This window comes from Schistocerca nitens, chromosome 7 (assembly GCF_023898315.1).
Source record: "Schistocerca nitens isolate TAMUIC-IGC-003100 chromosome 7, iqSchNite1.1, whole genome shotgun sequence".
NCBI lineage: Eukaryota > Metazoa > Arthropoda > Insecta > Orthoptera > Acrididae > Schistocerca > Schistocerca nitens.
In genome coordinates this window covers 341223807-341242666 of record NC_064620.1, presented here as the reverse complement: position 1 = coordinate 341242666, position 18860 = coordinate 341223807, and the positions used below count along the sequence as shown (strand labels likewise).

The 18860-nt window shown below is 43.1% G+C and overlaps 1 protein-coding gene and 1 long non-coding RNA gene across 2 annotated transcripts in view; one reads left to right on the top strand and one right to left on the bottom strand.

Annotated features, from left to right (window-relative positions):
* LOC126194863 (histone acetyltransferase KAT7) overlaps positions 1-18860 on the top strand; it is a 603999-nt gene that overhangs the window by 373219 nt on the left and 211920 nt on the right. The gene's annotated exons all lie outside the window — the stretch shown is intronic.
* On the bottom strand, positions 11661-18552 carry LOC126194864 (uncharacterized). The gene is made up of 3 exons (XR_007538517.1): positions 18434-18552; positions 13053-13202; positions 11661-11798 (listed from the first exon to the last, which is right to left on the bottom strand). It is a non-coding gene; the product is annotated as an uncharacterized LOC126194864 (long non-coding RNA).

Genomic DNA, 18860 nt, shown 5'->3' with positions numbered 1-18860 from the left:
TAAATGTGAATTTTAATCATTTATTGCCGGCCGAAGTGGCCGTGCGGTTAAAGGCGCTGCAGTCTGGAACCGCAAGACCGCTACGGTCGCAGGTTCGAATCCTGCCTCGGGCATGGATGTTTGTGATGTCCTTAGGTTAGTTGGGTTTAACTAGTTCTAAGTTCTAGGGGACTAATGACCTCAGCAGTTGAGTCCCATAGTGCTCAGAGCCATTTGAACCATTTAATCATTTATTATTTCAGAATGTATTTCAGGCTTTGCTTTCCTTTCAGTAAATCAGTCAATGTTTGTCCTCTCTTTTTTTGCCAGTAAGATCGTGCACTCATTTGGTGTCGTAGTGCTCCACAGGTTGAGAATCGCGGCTCTGTGCAAATGACACGGAGCTCCGTGTTGATACGAAGTTCGGGATATGGTCTATCACTTTAGGACACGACCATCTCTATAAAAGTGGATTTTGTCATGTCCCATATAAGGACTTAGTGACGATTCACGTGACAGCTTATTTGGAACATGGCCTCATCACTCAACGCGTGTCGGGGGGAAGGGCCACACAGTTGGCCACCCTCCAATGTTTGAACTGCAGCCGCGCGGTTTCACTTGCCCTGTCACGGATTGCGCGGCCCCTCCCGCCGGAGGTTCGAGTCCTCCCTCAGGCATGGATGTGTGTGTTGTTCTTAGCATAAGTTAGTTTAAGTAGTGTGTAAGTCTAGGGACCGATGACCCCAGCAGTTAGATCCCTTAGGCATTCACACATTTTTTGAACTGCAATACCTCGTCGCCTGGAGCTTTTGCCTTGTACATTTTACTAACTTATCAAGGTATGTGTGTGTACAGTTGTGCCCGTAAACGCGCCATTTGTATGGGTTCTCTTTCGTGAACCGATTTTCCCCTCTGTATACTGACAGTCACCATGGCTATGCTGGCGTTAATGGTAACAGCTGAATTTACAATGATTGAACTATTTGTGATATGAAAATAATTTCAAACTGACTCACCTCACCACTGCCTCACGTAAGCACTAATCCAGAGAGAGCAATTGTGCAGTAACACGGCCGGCATCTTCAAGATTGCGACACACGATCGCTGGACGACAGTAGTGTGTATCGATCACTAGGTGTACCTGTGAAAATCTTCGTTTAAAACATCGTTGGCGCTCGAATAGCCGGCGATGGGCATACGGTGCAAAACAAAGGATTACGACAGGCGTTCCCAAACTTTCCATCTGACGGAGGACCTCGATAATCTTGTTACTTTAATGGACCATCTTGTTTATTCGCTGTTTACTTCAGTTTTAAGTCATAACTAATGACACATCATATTTAAAAAAAAAAAACAAAAAAACGAAGAAATGCTGGAAAAGGCCACCAAGTCATTAACAGTTTTTCGCGGAGCACGTATTCGCTTCCTGCGGAAACATAGTTTTTGGAAAACCCTGGATTACGAAAACTGTCGATTACGCCCATCGCAGACAAGAATTGCATGCGTGGAAAGCAAACATGGCGAGTAGCAAATGCGGCACTTCGTGTCAATAACGACTTGCTTCCCTGAGAATAAGAAATCAAAGAAATACGAAAACTACCGATTCGAGCAAGAAGTGCGTGCGGGGAAGAAAACATGCGAGTAACGAAATGTGTGATACAGTAACGGAACGGTACTTCTAGTCTCCTGGAGTTCTTGTTGCTCAGTAACGAACACATACGTTATGATACAGCCGAACGCGAGCAAACAGAACTCGATGGTGTTTTGTTCGCATTCGCGGGTGTTCGCTCGTGTTCCGCTGGTTGTCTGATAGGCAACTTTCTGGCAGATTAAAACTGTGTAACAGGTCTAGACTCAAACTTGGGACTTTTGCTTTTCGCGAGCAAATGCTCTACCGACTGAGCTATCCAAGCACAACTTACGATGCGTCCTCGTAACTTTACTTCCCCCACTTCCTTATCTCCTTCCTTCTAAACTTCAGACTAGTTCTGGAAAAAGGATATTGCGGAGATAAGGCTTAACCATAGTCTGGGAAGGTTTCCAGTTTGAAATTTTCACTCTGCTGCGGACTGTGCGGTAATACGAAAGTTCTTGGCAGTCTGAAAGTGTGTGTCGGATCGGGACTCGAAGTCGGGTCTTTTGCCTTTAGCAGATTAGGAAGGAAGGAGGGGGATAAGATGCTGGTCGAAGTAAAGATGTGAGGAGCGGTCGTGAGTGTCGCTTGGGTAGCTCAGCTGGTAGAGCACTTGCCCGCGAAATGTAAACGTCCCGAGTTCGCGTCTCGGTCCGGCACAGAGTTTTAATCTGGGAGACCCATCGGTATCACTCGAAGTACGCCCGATGAAGAACGACATAAGCGCTGTCTCTTGGAATTACTCCGAAATCATTAACATAGCAAAGAAAGGGACGAGAGCGAAGTCTTGAAGAGTTTGGCGGAGCTGAGACGGGCAGGTGCTGGGGAAGCGGCTCCGTTATCTGGCGACAAACATGTTTACTGCCGCATAGCTGCCCGCTCCCTGTCCTTCCACCCCGCCAGCTGCCGACAGGAAGTGCAGCGCCGGCCAGCAGCATTCGCAGGGCTGCGGTACAAAAGCAAAGGGCTACGATATCACCTCTGTTACAGGTGAGTACAACGGAACTCCGCTATTCAACGCGTCTCTGTATTCTTAAACTTTAGTGAGTATATTTTGTATTCAACCTTATTATAATTCATGTGTACGCTATTAGTGTTTATTACAGCCGGCCGGGATGGCCGAGCGGTTCTAGGCGCTACAGTCTGGAACTGCACGACCGCTACGGTCGCAGGTTCGAATCCTGCCACGGGCATGGATGTGTGTGATGTCCTTCGGTTAGTTAGGTTCAAGTAGCTCTAAGTTCTATGGGACTGATGACCTCGGCACTTAAGTCCCATAGTGCTCAGAGCCATTTGATTTTTTGTTTATTACACTGTGTAGTTAGATTGATATTGGCCAGTGAATAAACATCCTGAGCATTGGGCAAAGGTGCTTGTAACGAGACTACTTCATGTCCAATTTTTGTATCGCTCTCTTCTTCGGTTTTAGGAAACCAGACGAAGAACACATTTGGCGACACTTTCTCTGACGGACCGCTTGAATCTGCGTACGGAACAACCCGATCGGCCAACTTCAATACTAATTAACACAGGAACGGTGCAACGTATCGAATTTTTTCTTAGCAGTTATTTCTTAGCACTATTCATATCTACCCTCCAACACCGTTACAAGCTTCTCAGACTGTTCCTGACCCTGACCATCCCATATACAGGGTGGTCCATTGATCGTGACCGGGCCAAATATCTCACGAAATAAGCGTCAAACGAAAAAACTACAAAGAACGAAACTTGTCTAGCTTCAAGGGGGAAACCAGATGGCGCTATGGTTGGCCCGCTAGATGGCGCCGCCATAGGTCAAACGGATATCAACTGTTATTTTTTTTAATATGAACCCCTATTTTTTATTACATATTCGTGTAGTACGGTACGTAAAGAAATACGAATGTTTTAGTTGGATCACTTTTTTCGCTTTCTGATAGATGGCGCTGTAATAGTCACAAACATATGGGTCGCAATTTTAGACGAACATTTGGTAACAGATAGGTTTATTAAATTAAAATACAGAACGTAGGTACCTTTGTGAACATTTCTAAGAACACATGCTGTTACAGCGTGATTACCTATAAATACCACATTAATGCAATAACTGCTCAAAATGATGTCCGTCAACCTCAATGCATTTGGCAATACGTGTAACGACATTCCTCTCAACAGCGAGTAGTTCGCCTTCCGTAATGTTCGCACATGCATTGACAATGCGCTGACGTATGTTGTCAGGCGTTGTTTGTGGATCACGATAGCAAATATCCTTCAACTTCCCCCACAGAAAGAAATCCGGGGACATCAGATCCAGTGAACGTGCGGGCCATGGTATGGTGCTTCGACGACCAATCCACCTGTCATGAAACATGCTATTCAATACCGCTTCAACCGCACGCGAGCTATATGCTGGACATCCATCATGTTGGAAGTACATCGCCATTCTGTCATGCAGTGCAACATCTTGTAGTAACATCGGTAGGAAATCAGCATATATTGCACGACTTAGATTGTCATCGATAAAATGGGGGCCAATTATCCTTCCTCCCATAATGCCGCACCATACATTAACCCGCCAAGGTCGCTGATGTTCCACTTGTCGCAGGCATCGTGGATTTTCCGTTGCCCGATAGTGCATATTATGCTGGTTTGCGTTACCGCTGTTGGTGAATGACGCTTCGTCGCTAAATAGAACGCATGCAAAAAAATCTGTCATCTTCCTGTAATTTCTCTTGTGCCCAGTGGCAGAACTGTACGCGACGTTCAAAGTCATCGCCATGCAGTTCTTGGTGCGTAGAAATATGGTACGGGAGCAAACGACGTAGCAGTTTAGAAAGTGATGTTGAATCAGATAGTGACAACGAAATTGAAACTGAACAAATTACTGTATAGAAGCAGTGCGAAAGTCAAGATACATTTATTTTGCCACTTGTGAATTCCTTGAAGTAAACAAGTGGCCAAAGTAATGAAGACGGAACTATAGAGATTGAAACTTCAGCTAGAGCTTCTGCTGGACACACATTGGGTCGAAACAAATATCGCTGCTCGCTGAAGCCTCTTCCAACGACGACCAATGGCACTATTTTTCGGATTGTTGCACATAATTGGGGTGAATGCGCTTGTCCTACACAATTCCTAGAAAGACAATATTCAGGTGAACCGTTTCAATTTACAAAAAAACTTGTTAAATCGTTTGTGATACCACAGATAAAAATCGAGTCAGAAAGTATCACATATCCCGTGAACTTCGTGTACCCTTCACCGTATTTTGGGTTTAGCAGAACGAAGAGTAGAAGTCGCTGCACAACGATTTGAAGTACGCAAAACTTCCTCCACCTGTGACCCGAAAAAGAAGAGAAAGACACCTTATATTTCTGTTGTTGCAAGAAACCAATGTGACATGAAATCTCTACAAAAATCTCCAGCGAGGCAAATAAAACCTCTGACAAGGAAACAACACCTGAAAAGTACTAGTGCAATTGTAGTTTTCTGAGGGTTTTTAGGGAGAGTTACACTTTAGTTATTATTGTGTAATAAAGAATAAAAATTGGAGTGCAGGGTATTTGAGTTTTTGTAGCATTAACATTTTAATGTAAATTTATACTCGTTTTGAATATTTTTCTTTTTAAATGCGTTTTTTTCGTAAAAATAAACTTTAAAAACTATTTGAATATATATTTTCTTGTTTGATATTAATGTAACCTTTTACATGAAAACTGGATTGTTATATTGAAATTACTGAATTCAGTTTTCGAAAAATGACCTGGGACGCCAAGGGTTAAGGTATGCATTTTGGAGCCCAGTTTATCAGACTTTTTTCCTTGTTTTGGTCCATACTGCCATCTCTGAAAGTTCCCTACTCTACAATCTTAGTAACAACAGTGCTGGCACATCTATTCCACTGTCAGAGATATCAGATAGTTATAGCTTATAAATTTCAACTCTTTCGTTTCCGATGCTGGGAGCCTCAAGTCATGTTGATACATTTATACTTCACCATTATCCTTGAAAGTTTGTAAAATCATCACGGAATCACCCTGTATATACATACATTTAGAGGCGCCGGCGCCTATACCTCTGCAGCGTCGGTGGGTGACGTTTCCGGGTTGCTATGTAAAACTTGATTTACTAAGCACCCTCTACAACCCCTAGAATCCTACAACATGAATTGTGAAATACCCTGTACATCCTTTTACTTTATCAGCACACGAACTTAGATAGCTGCAAAATTGCGACTGCAAGGTGCAGTGCATATTTTTGGGTCTGGCAAGTCTTACAGAGTACTTTTTGCTGAACTGTACGCGACGTTCAAAGTCGTCGCCATGCAATTCTTGGTACGTAGAAATATGGTACGGGTGCAATCGATGTAGCATTCTCAACACCGACGTTTTTGAGATTCCCGATTCTCGCGCAATTTGTCTGCTACTGATGTGCGGATTAGCCGCGACAGCACCTAAAGCACCTACTTGGGCATCATCATTTGTTGCAGGTCGTGGTTGACGTTTCACATGTGGCTGAACGCTTCCTGTTTCCTTAAACAACGTAACTATCCGGCGAACGGTCCAGACACTTGGATGATGTTGTCTAGGGTACCGAGCAGCATACATAGCACATGCCCGTTGTGCATTTTGATCACATTAGCCATACATGAACACGATATCGACCTTTTCCGCAATTGGTAAACGGTCCATTTTAACACGGGTAATGTATCACGAAGCAAATAGCGGCTGCTCTGGCGGAATGTTACGTGATACCACGTACTTATACGTTTGTGACTATTACAGCGCCATCTGTCACAAAGCGAAAAACGTGGTCCAACTGAAACATTCGTATTTCTTTACGTACTACACGAATATGTAATAAAAAATGGGGGTTCCTATTTTAAAAAACGTAGTTGGTATCCGTTTGACCTGTGGCAGCGCCATCTAGCGGGCCAACCATAGCGCCATCTGGTTTCCCTCTTCAAGCTAGACGAGTTTCGTTCTTCGTAGTTTTTTCGTTTGATGCTTATTTCGTTAGACATTTGGCACGGTCACTATCAGATGATGATGTTCAGATGTGTGTGAAATCTTATGGGACTTAACTGCTAAGGTCATCAGTCCCTAAGGACAAACACACACACCCCTGCCCGAGGGAGGACTCGGAACCTCCGCCGGGACCAGCCGCACAGTCCATAACTGAAGCGCCCAAGACCGCTCGGCTAATCCCGCGCGGAGGTCACTATCAATGGACCACCCTGTATATAGGAGAACAGTACACGCCGATTGTACAAAAGTGCAATCCAGAATATAAAAACAGTAACATTTCAGAAACATAAATGAGAAATGTGAAAAAATAATCATATACAGGGTGATTGAGCTGCCTCTACTTTTATGCAACCTGCATTGCCTTTAGAAACCACATACGAGATCTTCGTATTCTCTCACTTGCTGCGTGCAAACTATTATTCCTAAAGAAAAAGATGAACATGACTTTTTGTAGGAAGTTGAATGTAGTTAATTTTTTACTGGAATAGGTTATCACCAGAGGCTGTCGTTTTCTAATTATTAAAGACAAATGTTCAAAAGCTACTTTCAAACGAGTTTTTATTGAATAACTGGAGAACTGTGACTTTGAGCGAAAACGTATTTCAGTACGAAATCTAACTACATTAAATTTTTTACAAAACGGTCCTGTGCATCTTTTGTCTGTGGTGCTAATTGTGTGTACCGAGGGAGATGATATGAAAAATCTTGCTGATGCTATATGTAGATTGTTTGGATTGCATAAAACCTGAATCAGCTTGTATGTTGGTATAAAAGTGTTGTGGCGTAACAAGCTAGTCACGCCACACTGAGGAGGAAGCCGAAAGGCACGCGTACACACACGCCGACTGGCGTCAAGTCTGCTATAAAGAAAATACGTAGCTTTGGAATATACTTAACTTTTAATGCTTCCTTTGGTACATCTCTCTTGACTATACAAATGAGACTCGTAAGATACATGCACTGATACAATTGGCGCCTTGCTAAGTCGTAGCCATTAACTTAGCTGAAGGCTATTCTAACTGTCTCTCGGCAAATGAGAGCAAAGGCTTCATCCGTGTAGTCGCTAGCAACGTCGTCGTACAACTGGGGCGAGTTCTCGTACGTCTCTCGAGACCTGCCGTGTGGTGGCGCTCGGTCTGCGATCACACAGTGGCGACACGCGGGTCCGACATGTACTAATGGACCGCGGCCGATTTAAGCTACCACCTAGCAAGTGTGGTGTCTGGCAGTGACACCACAAAAAGTACAGAAATTAAAACTGTTGAGGGCATGAGTAGCAACTTTACGCGATGATGTTACACTTAAACTACTGTCCACACATACAGACAGACATACGTTGGTGACACATCGTATTACCATTCGTTTTGTTGTGAGTACTGCTAAGTGGAGCGGTCTAAACTGTCTCGTGAAATATAAAAAATACGATGATATATATATGTTACGCTAATATATAAAAAAATTAAAATTGTCACGGTGCCTTATCTAATGTGTAATGTGCAGTATCTAGCACAGTTGTGGGTTGGAGCCGAGATGTATGTGCCCAAGAGAACGGTGTTGACAACTGTCTTGTGTTAAATACGTCTAACATCAAGCCCTGTAGCAGGCTGGATCCATGATGGAAGTAAATGTAGGTAGGTTCTCCTTATGTGCTACCTAAAAATAAAAAAAAGGTCGGAGTGTGTGTGGGAAACACGAATTGACACATCCCCCGCCGTTCAGGATATAACTTCGCCGCCGCGGCTGATTTACGTACACAAATCTGAGCTCATTAGCCTTGGACCTGTAGGCGCGGCTGCGGAGCAGTTTGTCTCTGGCGTGACGTGGTTGCAGGCCAACCTGTAGGGTGACGTCACGATGACGCACAAAAGCCTGAACGACTACGTGCGAAATCATGAAAAACTGCACAATCAGTCCGGGAAACAGCTAGCGTCATATCGCTTTGGCGCAGTATAACATCCCGACTCGTTAGAACCCAGACTTTAGATAAGTGAACTGGTTTCTACGAATCTACAACTACGTCTATACTGTGCAAACCACTGTGAGAAGTGCATGGCAGAGGGTACGTCTCACTTTACCAGTTATCAGGGTTTGTTCCCGTTCCAGTTACGTATGGGGCGCGGGAAGAATGATTGTTTCTCTGTCTCTGTGCGTGCTGTAATTAATCTAATCCTGTCGTCGCTATCGCTATGGGGCCGATACATGGGGGATTGTAGTATTTTCCTAGAGTCGTAATTCAAAGCCGGTTTCTGAGACTTTGTATGTAAGCTTTCTCCGGATAGCTGTCCGCAGCTCGTGGTCTAGTGGCTAGCGTTGATGCCTCTGGATTACAGGATCCCGGGTTCGATTCTCGGCCGAGTTGGGGATTTTCTCTGCCCGGGGACTGGGTGTTTGTGTTATCATCATTCCGTCCTCATCATCATAATTCGTGACGTTGGCTAAGATTGGATTGTGTAAAAATTGGACTATGTAAAACTCAGGACTTCGTAAGGCAGTGATGACCGTGCAGTTGAGCGCTTCACAAACAATCCTCAAGCTTTAATCTATCATCATAAGTCTGGCTGGTTCAAGTAGCTCTGAGCACTATGGGACTTAACATCCGTGGTCATCAGTCCCCTAGAACTTATAACTACTTAAACCTAACTAACCTAAGGACATCACACACATCCATGCCCGAGGCAGGATTCGAACCTGCGACCGTAGCAGTCGCGCGGTCCCGGACTGAAGCGCCTAGATCCGCTCGGCCACCAGCGGCCGGCTCATCATAAGTTTGCCAGCTCAGTTTCTTTAGAAGCACTGTGACACTCTCCTACAAGTCAAACAAAACTGTGACAATTTGTGCTTCCCTTCTCTGTATATCTCCCGTTAGTCCTATTCGCTACGGGCCAAACACACTCCATGAGTGTTCTAGTACGCGTCGCACGAGTGATTCGTAAGCAGTCTCCTTTCCAGACTGGTTGTACTTCCCCAGCATTCTATCAACAAACCGAAGTCTGCCACCTGCTTTACCCAAGTCTGAGCCTATATGATCATTCCATTTCATATCCCTACACAGTGTTACCCCCAGGCATTTGTATGAGTTGACCGATTCCAGCTGTGACTCATTGATGTTATGGGATACTATGTTTTTTCGGTTTATGAAGTGCACAGTTTTACGTTTCTGAACATTTAAATCAAGTTGCCAATCATCGCAACACTTTGAAATCTTACCAAAGTCTGCCTGAATATTTATGCAGCTTCTTTCAGGCAGTACTTCGTCACAGAACAGATATAGAAATAGATGCCCGTTTATCAAAAGCAAACAGGACACTTTTTCGTTTCATCAAAATTCTAAGAAAAAGATCACTTAGCAGTAACTTCTGAATCCGCTTATATCAATCGACCATTACACCTGTGATGTTATGTGGATGTGAAACCATTAATATTTAGAAAGAACGATGAAGAAAAACTGTTAATATTCGAAAGAAAAGTACTAAGGAAAATTTTTGGACCTGTATACGACGAAATTAAGATGAAATGGAGAATAAGAAGAAATGAAGAATTAAGAGGGCTGTACAAACACCGTAACATCGTTGAAGTGCTCAAGAGGAGAAGGTTGAATTGGGCAGGCCATATAGCAAGAATGACAGAGAATAGACTACCTAGAATGGCATTCAGCAGAGCAATAGATGGAACGAGAGGAAGAGGGAGACCCGGAATCAGATAGCGGGATAAAATTCGGGACGACACAACTAGGATGAACAGCAACAGCAACTGGACAAACAGCGCATTGGACAGGCAGAAGTGGAAGAGGCTCTTAGAGAAGGTGTATGGTCGATAAGGCCCTTGCCATATGTAAAGTAAAGTAAATTAATATTGTTCGGAAGGTCACAAATATACAACATGAACTGCAAGAGTCCCAACACAGTATCCTGTGACCCACCCGAAGTTACTTTCACATCAAAAAATCGGCAATCCAGTCACAAATTTTGCTTGATACCCCCATATGACCGTAGTTTTGACAATAATTGTAAATGTGCTACTTAGTCAAATGGTTTTCGGAAATCAAGAAATACACATGGAAAAAAGCATAAAAATAACAATAACTTAAAAAAGTTTTAATATGTCCACTGCGTTTACTATCGGATAACGTATAGGGAAACTTTAATTCTTGATTTAAAAAAAATGAGTCAAATGGCTCTGAGCACTATGGGACTTGACATCTGAGGTCATCAGTCCCCTAGACTTAGAACTATTTAAACCTAACTAACCTAAGGACATCAAGGACATCCATGGCCGAAGCAGGATTCGAACCTGCGACCGTAGCTGTCGCGCGGTTCCGGACTGAAGCACCTAGAACCGCTCGGCCACCATGGACGGCCTCTTGATCAAATAAACCGTTCTTATTTTCTCCCTCACTCACTGAAGCGAGCTAAGCCCTGCAAGTTATACAAATTGCATTTTTTCTTTTTTTTCTTTTTTTACATTTAGTCAACATCTCTCATGTCGTAAATATCTTAAGATAGCGTTGAACAATGGTTGAGACGGCGTTACCGAGAGCAGCTGCGTCCGCTGCTTTTGTTGTCGGTTATCACCGCAGTAAACATGCAACCGCGCGAGATGCATTTGCACGTGTCGACTGTGACTCGCTCCGCCTGATAACACTCCTGCCAGCCGTCCGTTATTCTGCTTGTATATCTTCATAGGTGGCGCCCACCGAGTGCAGGAAGCTGTGGCGGTGCGTGCACTAAGAGTGACAACGCACTTCTCCTCATCTCGTCGTCCTCGACAGCTGCGTCGGCTGTCTCGTGCCATTAGACACTACCGCTAACGTAACTTGCATCTCCTCACGTGCGCACAGCAGTACAACTTACTCTCGGCGAATGGGCTGTCCCGGTCCTCATAAATTATTTAACTGCGTCAAAAAAATACGTTATAGAAGGTGAATCATCAGGTTTTTGGGTACCTTCAGGGGTAACACTAGTATAACGGTCTGAAAAAAACGTTTTTTGACAATTTTTTGGGCAGAAAGAAAAGTGATAGAGAAATAATACTTGCGTTATTTATTGAGCATATATTTAAGTATGTTACAACAAATTGTTGACGGAAAATATTACAGAACGGCGACACTGCAGCAATTCTCCAGAGGTGTGTTGAATTTGAAGCGATCTCCAGCACTCACTATATCCGCTACCAATTTGAATCTGGAAAAAAATGAAAAAAAGTACATACTCTACATGAGTGTAGCTAGTGAATCAGTTAGGGGATTTTAAAAATTTTTATTTTTGTATAATTGGCGAGTCTTTGAATAAAGTCGATCAGTTCTCACCAGAAAAGGACAGCAGTTTGTTAATAAATGGTGTTCAAAATACGTAATCGGAAAGCCCCTTCGTGGTTCACTTTGAAATGTTAAAATTCCAAACGTGCATTGTTAGAGCTTTGCTACTTGCCGTTTTGAAAAATCATATTGCGAGAGAAACGCGTTTGAAGTTTGGAGATGAGTTATATATATATATATATATATATATATATATATATATATATATATATATATGAAAAATTTAAAAAAATCTATTTTTAGAACTCTTACCATTAACCTATAGACATATTCAAATAATTAGACCAAACGATTATTTTTGATACTCTTTAAGTTTTCTGGTGTAAAAATAGGAGAGAAGAGTGTAATAATTGATTTGTTTCAATGGTTTGATTGATGCCACGAAATTTCCCTTCCAGGCAACTCACAGATCACTGAATTTTTCACAATTGGTATCATTTGTTCAAAAAATGGTTCAAATGGCTCTGAGCACTATGGGATTTAACATCTCAGGTCATCAGTCCCCTAGAACTTAGAACTACTTAAACCTAACTAACCTAAGGACATCACACCCATCCATGCCCGAGGCAGGATTCGAACCTGCGACCGTAGCGGTCACGCGGTTCCAGACTGAAGCGCCTAGAACCGCACGGCCACAACGGCCGGCGGTAACATTTGTCATTTTCCCTCTAAATGGTGTTAGTTGTATGTTACATGCTTTGAAACCGTGTTTACAGTAATGTTTTACGATTCTGTGATGTGCTTCAGCTTGTCATTTATTCTGTCAACTTCTTACTACATTAACAAGACATTATACAGCTTTCGAACTTTGCATGTTTTTAGCTATAGGAATAAATCTTGGAGTTTCCAAAGAAAGTGAGGTTATGGGCAAGGCAAAAGATGTTTTACCTCGGAAAGTTTCGGTTGTGGTATCACTTCCTGCTGAAAATCGTTATACACAGCAAGAAATTCCTGAGAGAATGAGAACATCACAGAAAAATTTCAGCAGAATCAAACTTTCAGTGCGAAAAGGTGGTGAATACAAGCCAAACAGGAAAGGAAAATGTGGACATAAAAGAAAAATCAGTCCTAGAATAATGAGAAGACTTATAAACATGGCAACAGTGAGCCGTGAACTTACTTCTACAGACATGAGCCATCAGCTGACGAGCTTCACCATTTCCGAGATGCTCCTTTCCAGGCACCAATGTCCCTTTTGTCATAGTCGCTTTTGTCATTGAAGTTCCCCAATTGCGGCCGTATCGTCGTTAACCAATTAAGTACCAATGTCCTATTTTGAGGACAGAGCACATATTTATGTGTAAATAGACAATAAATTATTACTTGGCATCTATTACTATTCTACGTCATTTGCTGATGCTTTTTATAAGAAATGTATGCTTAGAGGAAATTAAAAGCAATAAATCCTACCAGTAATTGATTATTGAATACTAAGACACAGTTTTCTTTATTACAGGTATTTACTTTATCGACAATTTAGTAATATTTGAAATATGTGGCAAAGATCTTTTTGCGATTATTTATAGTCAACAGTGAGTCTTTTAAACTATTTGCATTGTTAGCTCAATTGGAGGTATATTCATTGTTTTCCATTCTTATAAAATTTGGTGTACTCGAAATAGGACACTGGGACTTGGTGTTATCATTTCAGTTATTTGTATTGCTGCACCTTTGAACATGAAACTCTGCTACTGCTGATGTATTTTCTTTTTAGAACGTGGTAATTTTACCAGATTTTGTCGCTGAGCTAAGTAACGACCCCTCTTTTATATATAAATTACAGGATATGAAGTTACTTTGAAATTTGCAGTGTATTATGTAAGTATATTTATGAATATCTCACCCATTAGTAAATAATACAGTTCCAGATGGACAGTTTATCAGAGGTAAGCCTATTAGATTTGGCTATAAGTTGTGGTCTCTTTGTGGAGCAAGTGGCTACTGTTTCAAATTTGATTTATATTGGTTTCCCGTTGCATTTATCTCTTACACATCTTCTTTGCGTACTTCTTTTGTCAATCATATGACCAATTCCATCAAACCTGATGGGATCAAGAGTAGTCCTAAACATGTTGGACTGCATTGAAAAACCCGAGAATCATTGTGTGTATTTTGACAATTTCTTCACTAATAGAGATCTTCTGATTCATATGAGAAATTTGGGTTTTCGAGCAACTGGGACTGTCAGAGAGGATCGAGTCGGTGACTGCCCACTACTGAGCAGCAACGAACTGAAAAAGACAGTTCGAGGAAACTATGACTACCAGTTCGACAGGAATGGTGAAGTCTTATTTGTTCGATGGCACGACAACAGATGCGTTACAATTGATACAAATTTTGACCAAGTTGAACCTTTGGGAGCAGCTACGCGGTACAGTAGACAAGCAGGTAAGAAGACGCATGTGCAACAACCTGCCGTTTTGAAGTCGTATAACTCGTACATGTGAGGTGTTGACCACCATGACTGGTTAGTTGGAAAGTATGCGACGGTAATTAGAGGGAAAATGGTACTGGGTCCTATTACACGTTTGCTGGAAGTGGCCCTCGTAAATGCCTGACTCTTCTACAGACTACTACATGGGGAAAATGTACAGGATTTACTGGATTTCAGACGTGCTGTTACAGTTACATACCTGAAATTGGACACTAGAAGACCGAATATTTGACGTCCAATGGAATACCCATCAGGTCAGTTGAGAATGATACCAGACATCAGGTTTGATGGAATTGGTCATATGATTGACAAAAGAAGTACGCAAAGAAGATGTGTAAGAGATAAATGCAACGGGAAACCAAAAATATATTGTGTTAAATGCCGTGTAACACTGTGTGTGAAGTGGATTGTACCATTTCACAAGAAATAAATAGTTGAGACTAGAATACAGTTTAGTATGCTATACGATACTGTTAGATCCCAGTGTCCTATTTTGAGGACGGCCATTATATCAGCATGTATAAATATTCTTTGGCCTGTTTTTGTACTTATTGTGGTTCATACACTATCTACATTATAATTAAGGAATAAAAAATTCAAGTAAAAAAAAATAATTTGGGACTTAATGGGTTAATGAAAATCGACTCTCCTTACCACGTCACGCGCTCGTAACGCCATATGGCGGCAATGATTCTCGCGGTGTACAGTTGTCATCATGTCTGTATTTATGCTCAGATTTTGTGCAGGTAGACGAAATGCATTCAGTAGTTGGAATAAAGATTTAAACTAGGGTCCAGACATTCTGGTGTATTATGCTAACAACGAGTAACTCCGCCCTGTGGTCTCACCCCTGGTTAAACAATTATTCATTAAAAAAATGCCTGCCTAAGTATTTATTCCAGTCTACTGTTTTCCATCTCATCCGTCCACGTCTCTGTCGATCTTCTCCACCCCCCTTAGTCCACCTCCTCCATCTTGATCCACCTCCACCAGTTCCCTCCCGTCTCCCTCACTCTCTATCGATCTCCTCCTCTCCCATCTCCCTGCCCTTTTCATGCTCCCCTCTCAATCATCGTCGCTTCTCCCTCTGTGCATCTCCTCCTCTGTCCTTTATCTATCCACCTGCACCTCTCCCCTCTCCCTGCCCATCTCCCCCTCTTCCTGTCCATCTTCCTCCCTATCTCTGTCTGTTCACATTTTCCTCCTCTTCCCACTCTCTCTGATCTCCTCCTCTGACTCAACCTCTTCCTCTTCTCTTTCCATTACCTTCTCCCCTCTCTCTCTTTCCACGAACTCCTCTCCCCTGTGTGTGTCCATCTCCTCCTTCCCCTTTTCTGTCTGTGGATCACCTCCTCCCCTCCCTTCTCTCCTCACGTTATAGTATCCGCCCCCAGCAAGAGGTTGGTGTTTATAACCCTCACAGCATTTCCTTTCAGATCGTAACTAATATGTTTACAAAATTTGGTTCAAATCTTTCCAGCTGTTTGAGGTGAGCTGCTTAGCCATGGCGTTTCCTGCGTACGTACCGGTCAAATACACACACGTCAAAAAAAAGTTTTGCATCACCTCGGTTCGGAGAGTTCCGGAACCAGGACAGAAAATTGGAACAGAGATCAACATGAACATCATTTCCGCCCATTTTATTTCTCATGAAATCCACACATTAAATGTTGTACCACCATACAGCGAAACCTTCCGAGGTGGTGGTCCAGATTGCTCTACACACAGGTACCTCTAATATCTAGTAGCACGCTCTCTTGCATTGATGCATGCCTGTTTTCTTTGGGAGATACTATCTGTTGGTCCAGATTATCCCACTCCTCAACGGCGATTGGGCGTAGATCCCACAGAGTGGTTGGTGGGTCACATCGTCCATAAGCAGCCCTTTCTAATATATCCCAGGCATGTTCGATAGGGTTCATGTCTGAAGAGCATGCTGGCCACTCTAGTTGAGCGATGTCGGTATCGTGAAGGAAATCATTCACAACATGTGCACTATGCGGACACGAATTGTCGTCCATGAAGACGAATGCCTCGCCAATATGCTGCCGATATGGTTGCACTATCAGTCGGAGGATGGCATTCACGTATCGGTTAGGTGTTACAGCGCCTTCCACGACCATCAGCGGCGTACGTCGGCCCCACATAATGCCACTCCAAAACAGCAGGGAACATCCACCTTGCTGCATTCGCTGGACAGTGTGTCTAAGGCCTTCAGCCTGACCGGGTTGCCTCCAAACACGTCTCCGACGATTGTCTGGTTGAAGGAATACGCGACACTCATCGGTGAAGAGAACGTGATGCCAATCCTGAGCGGTCCATTCGGCATGTTGTGGGGTCCATCTGTACCGCGCTGCATGGTGTCGTGGTTGCGAAGATGGACCTCGCCATGGACGTTATGAGTGAAGTTGCGCATCATGCAGCCTATTGCGCATAGTTTGAGTCTTAACACGACGTCCTGCGGCTGCACGAAAAGCATTATTCAACATGGTGGTGTTGCTGTCAGGGTTCCTCCGAGCCATAATCCGTAGGTAGCAGTCATCCACTGCAGTAGTAGCCCTTGAGAGGCCTGAGCGAAGAATGTCATCGACAGTTCCTGTGTCTCTGTCTCTCCTCCAGTCCAAGCAACATCGCTTTGGTTCACTCCGAGATGCCTGGGCACTTCCCTTCTTGAGAGCCCTTCCTGGTACAAAGTAACAATGAGAACGCGATCGAACCGCAGTACTGACCGTTTAGACATGGTTGAACTACAGACAACACGACTCGTGTGCCTCCTTCCTGGTAGAATGACTGGAAATGATCGGCTGTCGGACCCCGTCCGTCTAATAGGCGCTGCTCTTGAATGGTTTTTACGTCTTTTGGGCGGGTTCAGTGACAACTCTGAACAGTCAAAGAGACTGTGTCTGTGATACAATATCCACAGTCAAGGTCTATCTTCAGGATTTCTGGGAACCGGGGTGATGCAAAACTTTTTTTGATGTGTGTATTTCACATGTGTTTAACATATTTCCGCGTATTTGTAGACATATCTCACCTGCATCTTTAGCGAATGTCGTCTTGCAGATTGATTTTACGCAGTTCCATGTTTATGACATCGTATGTGCTGAACCATGTGTCGTACAATGGGATAATTTTACTGGTACATTCAGCAATGTATTGTGAATACTGACTGCAAAATGTGTCGCGAATACAGTTTGTAATAAAGAAAGCTGGCCGGTGTGGCCGAGCGGCTCTAGGCGCTTCAGTCTGGAACCGCGCGGTCACAGGTTCGAATCCTGCCTTGGGCATGGATGTGTGTGATGTCCTTAGGTTAGTTAGGTCTAAGTAGTTCTAAGTTCTAGGTGACTGATGACCTCAGATGGTAAGTCCCATAGTGCTCAGAGCTATATGAAATTTTTTTTTGTAATAAAAGAGTAATAAATTAAAACATCGTGCCTGATGCGGTTGTTTTACTGCATGAACAGGGAAAATGCAGGAAGCACAGTACTTTTTTCCTTTTATTTTTTGTGGGAGTTGTTAGCGAGGAAAAAAATACCATGTATGTTTGAGGTTGCGTGTAAAGTTTGTTGCAAGTAACTAAAGGTTGTCATTCTCAAATACTGGATGAATGAAGTGCGGGTATTGTCACGTCATGGGCTGCACTTCCTTTTCATCGCCACCCCTTTCATAGGTAGGTGTATTCAACGTAATCTTCGTGATACTTCTGGGTATACGCTATCTCCATTCTGAATTTCATCGTAATCCGTCCAGCAGTTTCAGCGTGAATGAAAAAAAACGTATTAAGTATATATGTATGTTATATATGTCACACACACACACACACACACACACACACACACACACTCTTTCGCATTGGTAAGACGAATATATATAAGATAAAAAATAAGACATCCTGCTATCTTCTCCTCTTTCGTAGTAATTGATTTTAAAAAAGTTGTGGCAGGCTCGGCGCTTAATAAAAATGCGCACTGGAAAAATAGTTGAGATTTAGCTTACACCATTTTCGTGAAACTGCAGACAGGGAATATAGAGATTAAGCATTCATTATAAAGCACAACCGTTCTTACCCAAATCTTGATGATGGCAGCAGGTAGCCGCTAGTGGTAGGTAGGAGCAGCAACAAGAAGTACAGAGAGAATCTCAGATTTTGCGGGGAAGTGTACGGCTACCGTCGCTGCTGCGTAGCACGGACTGCCGCTTTCTAAATGGGTATTGGGATCCAGCCGCAGCTTCCAAACTCCTGACTCAGAGCCGGCGTCGATACTTGTGCGGCGTCCAGCTGGCACACTGGTCGAGCGATTAAAGCCATCTGTTGCAAGTGAGTTCGCTGTCTCTCTATTGTCAGATGCCCCGGAATCCTGCAGGATGACTTCGCACTGCCGTTGGCTCGCCTTCCTTAGCGCCGTACTTCTATGAGTTCATTATCGGCATCTGTACGGTTTGCGACATTATGTCGCAAAAAATGAGATTTAATGAAAATAGCGACGTATTTAA